At 35.8% G+C, this 13100-nt stretch overlaps 1 long non-coding RNA gene across 1 annotated transcript; it reads left to right on the forward strand.

Annotated features, from left to right (window-relative positions):
* The first annotated feature begins 6483 nt into the window (after positions 1 to 6483).
* LOC105178947 lies at positions 6484 to 7707 on the forward strand. Its single transcript, XR_849191.2, has 3 exons — positions 6484 to 7063; positions 7429 to 7494; positions 7575 to 7707. It is a non-coding gene; the product is annotated as an uncharacterized LOC105178947 (long non-coding RNA).
* The last annotated feature ends 5393 nt before the right edge of the window (positions 7708 to 13100 follow it).

Genomic DNA, 13100 nt, shown 5'->3' on the forward strand with positions numbered 1-13100 from the left:
TCTCTACGGGCAATCGGGAGATATATGTCCTTTTGCTCCACAAGTCCAACAATTGTAGTCTTTGAAACTTTCATTGGATCGGGTATGGGCCCGTCTGGAAGTTTTTCTTATAGTGGTTCTTCTTGTCAATCTTGCATTTGTTCATCGAGATCCTTGGGATGAAGCCCTTGTTGGTCCTGTTTTCTGTCCAGATTTATATGTTCTAGCTTTGGACATGGACCACCACGATCTCCGTCGGGAAAAGGTTCTTTTGGAACTCCTAGGGTAGGAGTCACTATTCTACTTCCTTCTTTTCCTTGGCTCGCTTGATTCTCCTATAATAGTTGGAAAATCATTGTTATCACAACAGATAGGGGTTCGTTTGATTTTACCTCTCAGTCTTTTCATATTCTTCTGGATAGATGCTTGATAACACCAATCCTTTAGTTTGTCTTTAAGGAAAGATATTCTTCGCGACACTAAATCTAGTTGTCCTTCAGGTACTTTCTATGACTAGATCAACATTTCCCTCTATGAATTGCATATCTTTGTGAAGAACATTGGAGCTGCTACTTCTGTTGCCACTCCACTCTGGAAGAAATACTTGCGAAACCAATAGATGTATTCATCTAATGTGCAAGTACTCCTAAGTTCAAGGCTAAAGAGAGCCTATGCATATTCTCTAGCCTTTTTTGCTCTACTTCTTTCGAAGTATCCATCTCCGATGAAGTGTATCTTGATAAGCCTTCGTAGTCGGTCTGCTATCGCACCTTTCGAATCTCCGGGAAGGATGCTGGCTTTGGTATATTCTGGGGTATTATCCCATTCGGTCTTCACAGATCCCTCCAAGCTCAACTCCACAAGCTTTTTGAAGTTTTCCTAGTTGAGCTCTAGGGAAGTTGCTGCTATCTTGATTGCTGCAACCCATTCGTCTATCAATTTCTTGGTATTTCAAAAATCGATAATATCCAGGTTTAGTATAGCACCATATGGATGTAAGGGCTGGAGCATGGTTCTCGCCCAAGGTGTATTCTCCGGCACTCTCTATAGATTTCTTCCTGAATTTTCCTTTAGCCTGGTTCCTACAAACGTTGGAGTGGCATTAGTGTTGAAATCCGCACATTCTCTCATTGGCTGATCCTGTGGAGGATCATTAGCACATGTACTTCCCTCCGGCGGTGGTAGTGCTGGAGTGATCTCATTTGTTTGGATATTGACTAAATCCACGATCCCAAGTTGGGAAAAGGATTATGCCAATTCTTGTAGATCCGACAGATCTACTCTCGCTACCTCCATTATTTTATAGATTTGATAGATGCGATAATTAAGATCTTCTTTGGTCTTTGGCTTCGGAATCTCCGTGGCCTTTCCCTTCTGGTGTAGAAGAGGTACTGTTCTAAGGGCATCCCTGATTCGTTCCTATCTGGATATAGATGTCTCAAGGCTCTCCCTTTGATTTCTCTTTAGATTTGTAATTTCTGCCTTCAGGTCTGTAAGATCCTTGTGTAGATCGGGAAGGATCTTAAGGACCTCGTCCACCTTTTGGTTGAAAGATTCTATTTTCATAGGTATATGGATTAACTTATGTCCATAGTCTTGAACTGTCTTTTATATCTCCCTCAGATCTTGGGAGATTTTCAATGTATCCGGCTTGAGTTCCTTCCAATGAGTCATAATTTTTAGAACTGAAATTATGTAGGAATTTACCTGTTCTGTTTCTCCTGGTTGGGATTCTACCATGAACTTCAGTAGAGTGTAGACGCCTCACTGCATTTCTTGGTAGTACTTGTCGAGCCTCAAAATTTCTCAGCCATTCTTGTTCTTCTTCTGGCGTGAGAAGCTTTGGATCAATCCTCTTGGGACCGTTGTAACACTTGTCAAGAATTTCCATGAGAAATTCTGTACTCTATATTTTCAAAATTTGGAAATATTCCCTGTTTTCAAAGTAACTCGAAATTTCATTCGGTTCCATTTTCTCTTAAAGAGTCTCCTCCGTTAGTGGATAAATAATATAATAATACAATATAATCATATATTTATTCGATAAACCTGGGCTCTGATACCATTCTAGGCGAGCATTAACAAAAAATTGTGAAGTGAGTGTATATGGACTAAACTGCCTTTTAAAAGTTGTATAGGGGTAAAATTATCTTAAAATCTGTCAGAGGACTAAAGGTAAGCAATTCCGTAAGTTACTGGATCTAAACAAATATGGGCATAGTTATTGGACTAAAATTAAAATTAGGCATACTTAGCAGACTAAAATGATACTTTTCCCAAATTTTAAATCTGTCGTGATTTTTTATCTGTGATAATTCTTTGACTTAAAATACACTACTAGAATTTCTCTAAAAATCAGTTAAAATCTTTTCTTGAAAACTCTGTTACAAACCTTCAAATGTTTTTAGTGGCCGGTTATAACCTATAACCTTTTGATGAAAAAAGCAATTTTTCAATTTGGCAACAAAAAATGAAGGGTATTTCGATCCAGTAAAATGTTATCAAAGCAATTGATGGTAGATACGCTGAAAATATTATGGGAAAACAAAATTTGTCGATACTGTGTTAAGAATGGATGGAAAACAAAATTCTTTGAAAGAATTATGGGAAAAATTAGGAGAGCTTTACACTGAAACCTCCCTGCCTAGTAAATTATTTTTATTGAAAAAAAATTTCAGATATAAACTTGATTTATCAAAAAATATTGATGAAAATTTAAATGACTTCACTAAATTGATACAAGACATAAAACTAACGGGTGACAATAATATTGATGAATATTCCCCTATTATGTTGTTGAATAATCAACACGAGGTTAATTTTGTGAGAAGAAGATCTAGATTTAGAAACTCCAATTTTGGACATAATAGTACAAGCAGAAGCAAAAACAGAAACAATAGTTGGAGTAAATCTAGAACTAGAGATAACTCATATAGAAATGATAAAACCAGAGAAAGACGTTGTTATAGTTGTGGTTTAAAGGGTCATTATATTAAGGATTGTAGAAAACCAAAGAGGGATAATAGAGAAAAGACAATTTGATGTAAAAGATAGAGTGAATAATGTTTCTGATGATTCTGGTGAAGTGTTTGTTGTTTGGGACGTGAATTCTGTGCACTCTATGAATATGTATGAATGGTTAATCGACTCTGGTTGCACTTTCCACATAATCCCCTTTAAAGAAATTTTCTCAAATCTTAAAATTGAAAACTCTGATTTTGTTTCTATAACAAACGAAAAATGATGTGAGATTAAAGGCATTGGTGATATTTCTTTAAATTTCAAAGATGGTTATAGGTTAACCCTTAAGAATGTCAGGTATGTTCCTGATCTTAGTCATAACCTTATTTCATGTGCTGCCCTAGAAGAGGAAGGTTTAGAGGGTAGATGGGGAAAATGTATTATGAATATAAAAATCAACTAATAGTTTCCAAAGCAGAAAAGAAACAACAATTTGTATTTATGTTCTGTTGCATGTGATTCTGTTGCTGGATCTGTCAATGAGCATGATAAAACCTCTTTGTGGCACAAACGTTTTGGTCATGTTAGTAAAAAAGGACTAAATTACTGAATAAAGAAGGAATACTTTGTGATAAAGTTGATGAATTGAAGTTCTGTGATGCATGTGTTATAGGTAAACAACACCGTGTGCATTTTCCTGCTGCACCTTCCCCTAACCCCTCCATGTCATCTTGCATCTTACATTATGTTCAAGCTGATGTTTGGGGTCCTTCTAAAGAACCCACCTATGGTGGAAACCGATACTTTCTATCTATCATTGATAACTTTTCAAGAAAAGTCTTTGTTTTTCTATTAAAACATAAATTAGAAGTTTTTGAAAAATTCGATAAATGGAAAACTCTAGTTGAAAAACAAACGGGACAAAGACTGAAATCACTTCGTACTGATAATGGTCTCGAATTTTGCAATCAAAATTTCACTGATCTATGTGATAAATTTGGGATTAAGAGGCATAGGACCAACCCGTACACCTCACAGCAAAATGGTGTTGCAGAACGCATGAACCAAACTTTACTTCAAAAACTTAGATGTTTGCTGATTAGTTTTGGTTTACAAAAGTCTTTTTGGGGTGAAGCAGTTTTAACTGCTGCATATTTGATAAATCTGTCTCCTTTTGTGCCATTGCTTGGTAAATCCCCTAAAACTGTTTGGTGTGGTAAAAAACTTGATGTTTCTCTTCTTCGTACTTTTGGTTGCTCTGCATTTGTTCATCAAATTTTTTACAAACTTGAACCTAGATCTCTTGAATGTGTTTTTATTGGTTATCCCGAAGGGGTCAAAGGGTATAGATTATGGGTACGTAGTCAACCTAGTTTCAAATTTATTATTAGCATGGATGTAACTTTCAATGAAAATGACATGCCTTATCTGTCAAAAATAGAGTTAGACCAAAAAGAATCAACCTTTGATAAGGTGGAGGATAACCAACAAGGGGGAGGAGTTATAGAAGAAAATTTTGATTTTTTTCATAGAAATACCTGTAGAAATTCCTCAAAACACTGAAACCTCTCTAGATAATTACCAACTAGCAAGGGATAGAAGTAGAGAACATAGGATCCCCTCTAAGCTCAAAGACTTCCATGTAGCATTCAATATTGAAAATTCTGAACCTTCAAATGTAGATGAAGCCCTAAAGTCTATAGAATGGCTTAGTGCCATGAATGAGAAAATGAAATCTTTGAAGGATAATAATACTTGGGATGTAGTGCCTAAACCCAAAAACTGTTCATTAGTGGATAGTAAATGAATTTTTAAAGTTAAATAGGAAAATCCCACAAAATACAAAGCTAGTTTAGTAGCCAAGGGATTCACTCAATTATAACGTTTTCTCCAATTGTCAAATATACCACTGTGCGTATAATTATTGCTCTTACTGCTCATTATGATTGGGAGTTAAAATAAATGGATGTTAAAACTGCTTTTTTGCATGGTGATCTAGACGAAAACATTTATATGCATCAACCCATTGGCTTTATTGATAAAACAAACCTGACTATGTTTGCTTGTTGAAAAAATATCTATATGGCTTGAAACAATCCCCTAGGCAATGGAATCAAATGTTTGACTTGTTTATGCTTTCTCTAAACTTCAGAAGGAGTGATTATGATCATTGCCTCTACTTCAAGTATATGAATGATATTCTTATCTTTCTTTTGTTATATGTTGATGACATGCTCATTGCAAGCTCTAGCATAAAACTGATTGAGTCTTTAAGATTAGATCTTTCTAAAAATTTTGAAATGAAAAACCTTGGTGATGCAAAAAGAATTCTTTGTATGGACATCACTAGAAATGGAGATAAGTTTTTTATACTTTTAAACCAAAAAACATACATTCATTCTATTTTGAAAAAGTTTTCAATGGAAAATTCAAAACCCACCTCTGTGCCATTAGCTGCTCATTTCCAATGATGCTAAAACCAATGTCCCAAAATAGATTCCGAAAAAGAGAAAATGAGTAAAATTCCTTATTCAAATGTCATTGGGTTAATAATGTTTCTCATGGTCTGTACTGGACCCGACATTGCATATGCTATAAATTGTCTTAGCAGGTATATGTCCAACCCAGGACCTCCTCATTGGGAGCTTAAAATGGCTTCTGAGGTACCTACGTGGTTCTGACAATATTGGTATAACCTTCTCTAAATTTTCTGATTATATTCATCTTGTTTGGTACGTTGATTCTAATTATGCAAATGAAAAGGATAGTAGAAAATCCACTACATCTTACATCTTCACTTTGTGTGGCTCATGCATAAGTTGAAAATCCCAACTACAACATATTGTTGCTTTGTTTACCACTGAAGCGGAATACATTGCTACTATTGAAGCCTTTAAAGAGGTAATTTGGCTAGAAGGACTAATCAAAGAAATTGGTTTCCTCAACAATAAACTTATGGTTTTTTCTGAAAGTCAATCCTGTATCCAACTTTGCAAAATCCCTGTTTTTCATGATAGGACTAAACACATCGATGTGAGATACCATTTTATTCGTGACATTGTGAGTAAAGAAGTTATAAAATTAGAAATGATTAAAACTAAGGAAAAACCTAGCTGATATGGGTACTAAGTGTTTGCCTGTTGAGAAATTTGTTAACTGATTAAAAATTTTAAATCCTGTTCCAGGTTAACTCTGCTGTAGGTTAGACACTATTTCTCAGTTGCACGTACACTAAGGCGGGGCCTTAGGCTATGATGAGAATGCCAGATCCAACACTTTTAATCCGGACCTTGTTCCTTATTAGAAGGTCTTGGTCCAAGGCGGAGTGTGTTATATTTATGACCCAATGACCTTATTTAACTAGGCCCACATGGTAGCCCATAACCCGGCCCACTCGGTAGCCCATGAACGACCTATGCCCGACCCACCTACCCAGGTACTTATATACCTTCTCTTAACCCTAGCCCTCATTCCTCACCTCTCTCTTGCGCCGTCTGCTTGTTCTTCACCATATCCTCTCTGTGATCTTTTCCCTTCTCTTTCACCAAAATCCATGGCCTCTTTCCTAAACTAATCTGATGGTTTTAGAAAAGCTTGTCTAACCTTCCATTCTCACCTCTTCTCTCGACCTTTTAAACAGGGGTTTTTCTTCCCCTTTCCTAAGATACTAAAAAGTGATTATCTCCTTCCTAAGCTTTCTTACATTTCTTCGTGAAATCGAGAGTTGGGGGCCTTTGTGACCGTGTGAGAAAAAGATCTAACTGATCTTAAGTGTGTGGTCGGGTTTCTGAGTTTTCTGTGGTATTACCGTGGGTCAGTGGTTTGGGTGCGGGACTTTTGTGACTGTATTCCCTCGTTTCGATCTTGCTTAATCTGAGCCGAGTTCTTTCAACAAAATTGTTATTTCTGTTTATTCTTTTATTCATTGTTATCATTCATTTAAATTGGTAATATTCAGTTTGTAATATTCTTAAGGAGTTTTGTACTCCATTATTGTAATAGTTGATTTGGTTATCTTGGTGATATCCACTCTACAAAGAGCTATGACAAGCCATCAGACATTCTAGAGGAGTTAAATCAACTTGCTGGCTATGCTCCTGATGAAGAGATAGAACTCTTCGAGGTTTGTTCCAAAATATGAATGGAAGAGATAGTATTTGCTTATTTCTACATACTGGTAACAATCCTAATAGATTGTTGTTAGCTGCAACTTAAAATGAAACCCACATGCAACTGTTTTCATTAAATAGAGCTATTATTGCGTCTGTCAAATGTCATGGAGATGAATATAACTCATGTTACATGCAATTTCTTTACAAGGACTTGAAAAATGCTATGCATATGGAATATAATGCACATATTCATTTTAAATGGTGAAGATATATTTCATAAAATGCACATATACAGTTTAAATGTTGAAGATATCTTTCACAAAATGCCCAAATATATTTTTAATGGTGAAGATATCTTGTGTTTTTTGCTTCTCAGGAGATAAGTTTGAGCCCACAGTCATGTGTGTACATCGACACGGGACTTACATTTACATCTAACCAGGTATATGAAAATCACAAGCACAAGCATTTTGTCAGGACAAAGATTGTATTTTGATAACTTTTCTGTTTCTTTTATTGTAGCTAGAGAATGGGGACATTGTCTGGTTGAAAAGTCACTGCCTGCTCAAACAAAGAAGCTATTTCGTTTCCCGGATATTCCATCTTTCCCTGAATACCAGCATGGCCTTTAAGTACATTTTCATAAATATTGTGTTCATATTAATGTAATATTTATTTGTATGCATTCGCATCCTAGGTAGAATCACTATATTGTAGTTACAAGATATATGTTTCACATGTCATATTTCATTCTTATGTTGATCGTGTTGCTGGATTGTGGGAATATCTTTTCCTAAAGTATCAAACATAATCCATATTGGTCTAAGTTGGACCTTTTCGACATATAGTTCATTTCGATCGCTCATTAATGTTTTTCGAAATGACCTCTTTCACAACTAGTAATTCTTCATATTTGAGCTTTTCTTTAATGTAAACACATGACTCAGAAGATGTCCAATCCTTTTCTTTTGTTCCCCCTGGTTGCTTGTTTTCTAAGAATATTTTAAATATGTTGGGTGTTTCCTAGTTATTCTCTCACCTTGAACCAAAAAATCATTTGATGAGACTGAAAACCAAGTACAAATTTGAACTTTCTTGCAATTTTTGGGTTATTCGAATTTAGAGAAATATGAAACCTCTCGTAATTTCCTCCCTCCGTACCTAGACATGGATGAGCGTGTAAGTCAGGCTGACTTCTTTCTCAACCTTCCTCCCTCCAAGCCTAAACATGGGAGAGCTTGCACATCATGCTCACTACTTTTTCAGTTTCCTCCCTCCGGTGTTAGACGTGAATAGCATGTAAGTCACACTTGTTTTTTAATTTCCACCATCTACTCCAAGATGCGGATTACCATGCAAGACAAGCTCACTTTTTTCTCACCTTCCTCCCGTTGAACTTAGATGCGGATGAGCATGCACGTTGCACTTACTCCATGTCTTCCTCCCTCCAAACGTAGATGCGGATGAGCATTTACGACAAGCTCAGGTTCCTCCCTCCAGACCTTGATGCAGATAAGCATTTACGTCAAGCTTACTTCATGTCTTCCTCTCTCCCGACATAGATGCGGATGCGCATTTATGTGAAAACTCACTTTATACGTTCCTCCATCCGAACCTAGGTGCAGATGAGCATGCACGTGCGTACTTCCTTCTAAACTTTAACTTTTATTTATTTTTAATGAGAGTATAACTCTACTAGATGTTGTCCTTGTTATTCTTTCAAATAGTTCCTTCTCACTCAAGTTCTCTCCTATAGGTTTCCTTTGTAGTGTAATATCAATAGTTATTAATAATTTTAGACTTCATATAGTAGCTTTGCATTTGACTGAAAACCATATCTCTAGTTGTCTCGAGTTTACGCTTATACAATATCTCGGGCCTAGAAAATGAATGGTTATGTCTTTACTTGTATTTTAAACTTAAAAATAGCAATAAGAGGGCTAACATTGATGAGAAAATCCTATTTGCCACATTCGAGCTTGCTATTGCAAGCACCCTATGCTGCAAATCTCTTAAGATGAACAACCCATTCATTGCACTGCCTTATTAGACATTTGCTTTCTTGCTTGCTCTCGAACTTATCTTTTATTTTTCTGTACGTGTTTCTCCTCCTTGAGATAGTCCCTTTTATCACATACTCAGTGATGTGCTGCATATTGACTATTGTATAAGCTACATAAAGATCGCGTAGTTAAATTACTTTCCTAGCCCATATTATTTATTTCATAAAAAAGTTTTACCTATTGAAGTATTTGGATATCTGATGCAATTATTCGCTTAAAATTATAGAAAATATAAAACATGTACATTGTCTCTCCAAGAAAGCATGAATCATTCTGGAGTATAATGTTATATTATCCAATGAAGTTGTTGGATTTTTTGGCCCATGCGTCCCCCCCCCCCACTTGGATGGCAGCCTACTTGCTGCCCAGCCCATTACCAAACCCTTCTTGTACTTAACCCTATTCTTCCACTATTCAGCCGATGCCTCTTCCTCTCCCTCCTTTCTATCTCTGGTTTTGTTACTCTTAAGTTTCCAATGCTCTTGGAAATCTCTCATCATCTCACCTCTTTCTATCTCTGTTCTCTGTGTTCTATCTATGTATATATATATTAGTCTTCTATGATTTTAAAGAGATAGAAAAACATCAAAACGGAAACCCCTCTTCGTGAAATACTTTATGAGAATATTTGCTGAGTGTGAAAGAAACTTCTAAGTGGAATTCTGAGTATTCTGAATGAAGCCTAAGTGGTCTCTTTGTTGGTCTTTGTGTCTTGGTGGGTTTGTGGATTTTTTACAACCATGAGGGTTCTCGGCCGGTGGTGGCGCTTGGGCATTCAGTTGCCGAATCTGGCTCCTGAATCAGTTACTTTACTGCTTTCCATATTGTTATTTTTCTGTTATTCTTTCTTTATTCATTGATCTAAAATTATTGTACAAGGGTTTTCAAGTCCACATTATCTCTGTAGTTATTGTTTCATTTAGGTTCCTTGTCGATAAATTCCCAACAGATCTCATCATATTATCTTCCACGATTCTTTGAAATTCCTTGTTGTTTCTATTTCTCCCTTTCGTGCTATTTGTTTCTCGTTATCTTAGTGTGATGCCTATGTTTTTGCGCTTTATTGCTCTTCGACTTCTCTTTTATTTTCTCTCTTTGCATTTCTCTTCCTTGAAATGGTCCCTTTTATCACATATTCGATGTTGTGCCTCATATTGATGATTCTATACGTTAATTGCCTGAACAAAGCATAATTAATTACTTCCCGAGCCCGTATTATTTGTTTGACAACAAAAGGTTTTACCTATTGAAGTATTTTGGTATTTGATGCTATTATTTGCTTAAAGTATACAAAATATAAAATTTGTACATTGTCAGCTCCGAGAAACAATAAATCATATGGGTGTATAATATTATCTAGGGATCTCATCATATTATCTAGTGATCTCATCATATTATCTTCCACGATTCTTTAAAATTGAACTTTCTCTCGCACCTGGTCTTGATTCCCATTATCATAGTGTGCATGTGCAAGTGCATACCTGGACAATATTAGTTACTCAATGTACCCCATTTTATAACATCTATTTCCTTTCAGTGATCCCAAAATAATGGTTCTAAGTCGAAAAGTATTATTTTTCCCCGCAACTACCTTCTTGTGAAAGCAATGATGTGATGCTTCTTATTTCCATCTAATATATTATGACTTTTTTGGTTTATTGTTCTGCAGGTTATCCACTTTCGCTCCTTGAAAAGGCCTGAAAATGATGAATTTTGTTTACAACTGTGAGTTCAACAGAAGACAGACTTTTAATTCTAGAGGGTAATTTCCTATGTTATGATTGGTAATATTGATCCACTTAATGCTGCTATTCAAATTTCACTAATTGTGAAGGTCAAAGCTTGATTCATATGATGAAGTTCTTAAGAGAGTAGCGAACCAACTCAGAGTCGATGATCCATCCAAACTACGGCTTACATCACGTTATATCTACTCTCACCGACCAAAAGCTCATCCTATAAGATATCAAGGAGTAGAAAACTTGTTAGAGATGCTGTTTTATTACGACCAAGTATGCATTCGTACAACACTAAGTCGGGGTTCATTTGATGAGGGTGTGAAACTAACAAAGTGCATACATATGCAAGACTTGCAAATTTATTATATATTTAGCAAACGTTAAATATCTCATTTGTTTTCCATATATACCTGGAAACTCACAGTATTAGGCTGCAAAAATAAAGCACTGTTGGTGATGTGCTTGAGCATCTCAAGGAGAAGGTAATATAGCTGACAAGTTATTATCGGGAGTGTGCATGTGTGTAGTCCTAGAATTCTAAGATTTGTCGCATAACATAGCGTTATATGATTTTTAAGTTTGCAATGTTTACGTCAAACAGGTGAAACTTTTTATCCAAGATCTATAAGGTCCTGAATTATTGCACCGTCTTTCTGTTTCATTCATTAGTTTCATAATATTAATATAAAAATAATATTTGTCTAAACTTTTACTTAATAATCCAACTTAAATAGTGAAATTCAACTTATTTTACGCTGAAAAATCTTATATGGGTTGACTACACACAAATTGCACGTGTCGGAGATGTGCACTCTGACTTGGAAGTTTAGCCTCAGTACTTCCTAGGTTTTTGTTAGTAAATTGTATATTGTATTTGCAAATGGATGTTAGAAATTCCTAATGTCTAGCCTTCTATGCTAATATGTTAAGTTGCTGAAACTCCAAGTTCCTACAGATATATCCTAATAGTGATAAGATCGCAGCAATAAATGACAATCGCTGGACTTTACGAGCAGAGGAGGTCTATTTCTATCTCTATACATATGTGTGTCTATGTATATAAATGCTTGCATTTTTCAGGTGATACACATAACAAAAAATATCTTGCTAATTGCTTTGCATGTTAGTATTGTGTCTTTGATAGGCTATGACACTTTTTCCTTTAAAATTGGCTTCCCCAAATGTTCATCTTTATTATCAATAATTTCTCTACTTTTATAATTTCTCATTGCAGATTCCAGAGGAAGAGAAATTTCTTGGCCAAGTAAATGTTTGATTCATGTGTGTCACCTCATGCATGAGGAGGCTCAAAATCAGACGGTACTATTTTCAGTTCGTTACTTCATAGTTTTTCTCAGATATTTGTACTCGTTCTACCTCTCTAATCCAACTGCAACTGCATTATCTCTTTCATTTTCTTAGTTTTAAATCTTATATATTCATTTTTGCTTCTGGCAACGAATTAAAAATCTTGGCGAGCCATTTTTATTAGTGAAACTTTGTCTCGTATCAAGGATCGTGTGTAGAACAAGTTGCAAGTACCATATGAGGAATTTTCGAAGGTATTCCAGCCCGAGCCTAATTGTTACAATAACTTTAAATGAAAATGATGGTATGATGCTTATGCGGTTAGGCATGCTACAACTTCTACTTTCTGCTTGAATCTTCTTGATTTTATGTAGTGGAGATTTGCTTTTGTATCGCATAGTCAAGCAGAATACTTGGAGGACTCAGATACTTTATTCGACCATTTCCAAGTCTCACTCACTCTCTCACACAGACACACTCTGTGACAATTTTTATATGCAGATGCGCTTGAATTTCATATTATGTTTTGGCTCTACAGAGAAGCAGTATTTGTGTTTCTTGGGAGCAATATCTTGGATTGGAACACGTTAACAATATCATATAGAATCACTCACAATATCACTAAATATTCTCACAAAGTATTTCACGAAGAGAGGTTTTAGTTTTGTTGTTGTTCTATCTCTTTAAAACCATAGAAGACCAATATATATATAACATAAATAGAACACAGAGAGCAGAGATAGAAAGAGGTGAGATGGTGAGAGATTTCCAAGATCATTAGAAACTTGAGAGGAACAAAACCAGATATAGAAAGGAGGGAGAGAAAGAGGCGTCGGTTGAATAGTGAAAGAATAGGGTTAAGTAGTGATTTATGGTTAAGTAGAAGAAGGGTTGGGTTTGTGGGTCGGGTCGGGTAATGGGCCGGGCAGAAAGTGGGC

This window comes from Sesamum indicum, unplaced genomic scaffold (assembly GCF_000512975.1).
Source record: "Sesamum indicum cultivar Zhongzhi No. 13 unplaced genomic scaffold, S_indicum_v1.0 scaffold00110, whole genome shotgun sequence".
NCBI lineage: Eukaryota > Viridiplantae > Streptophyta > Magnoliopsida > Lamiales > Pedaliaceae > Sesamum > Sesamum indicum.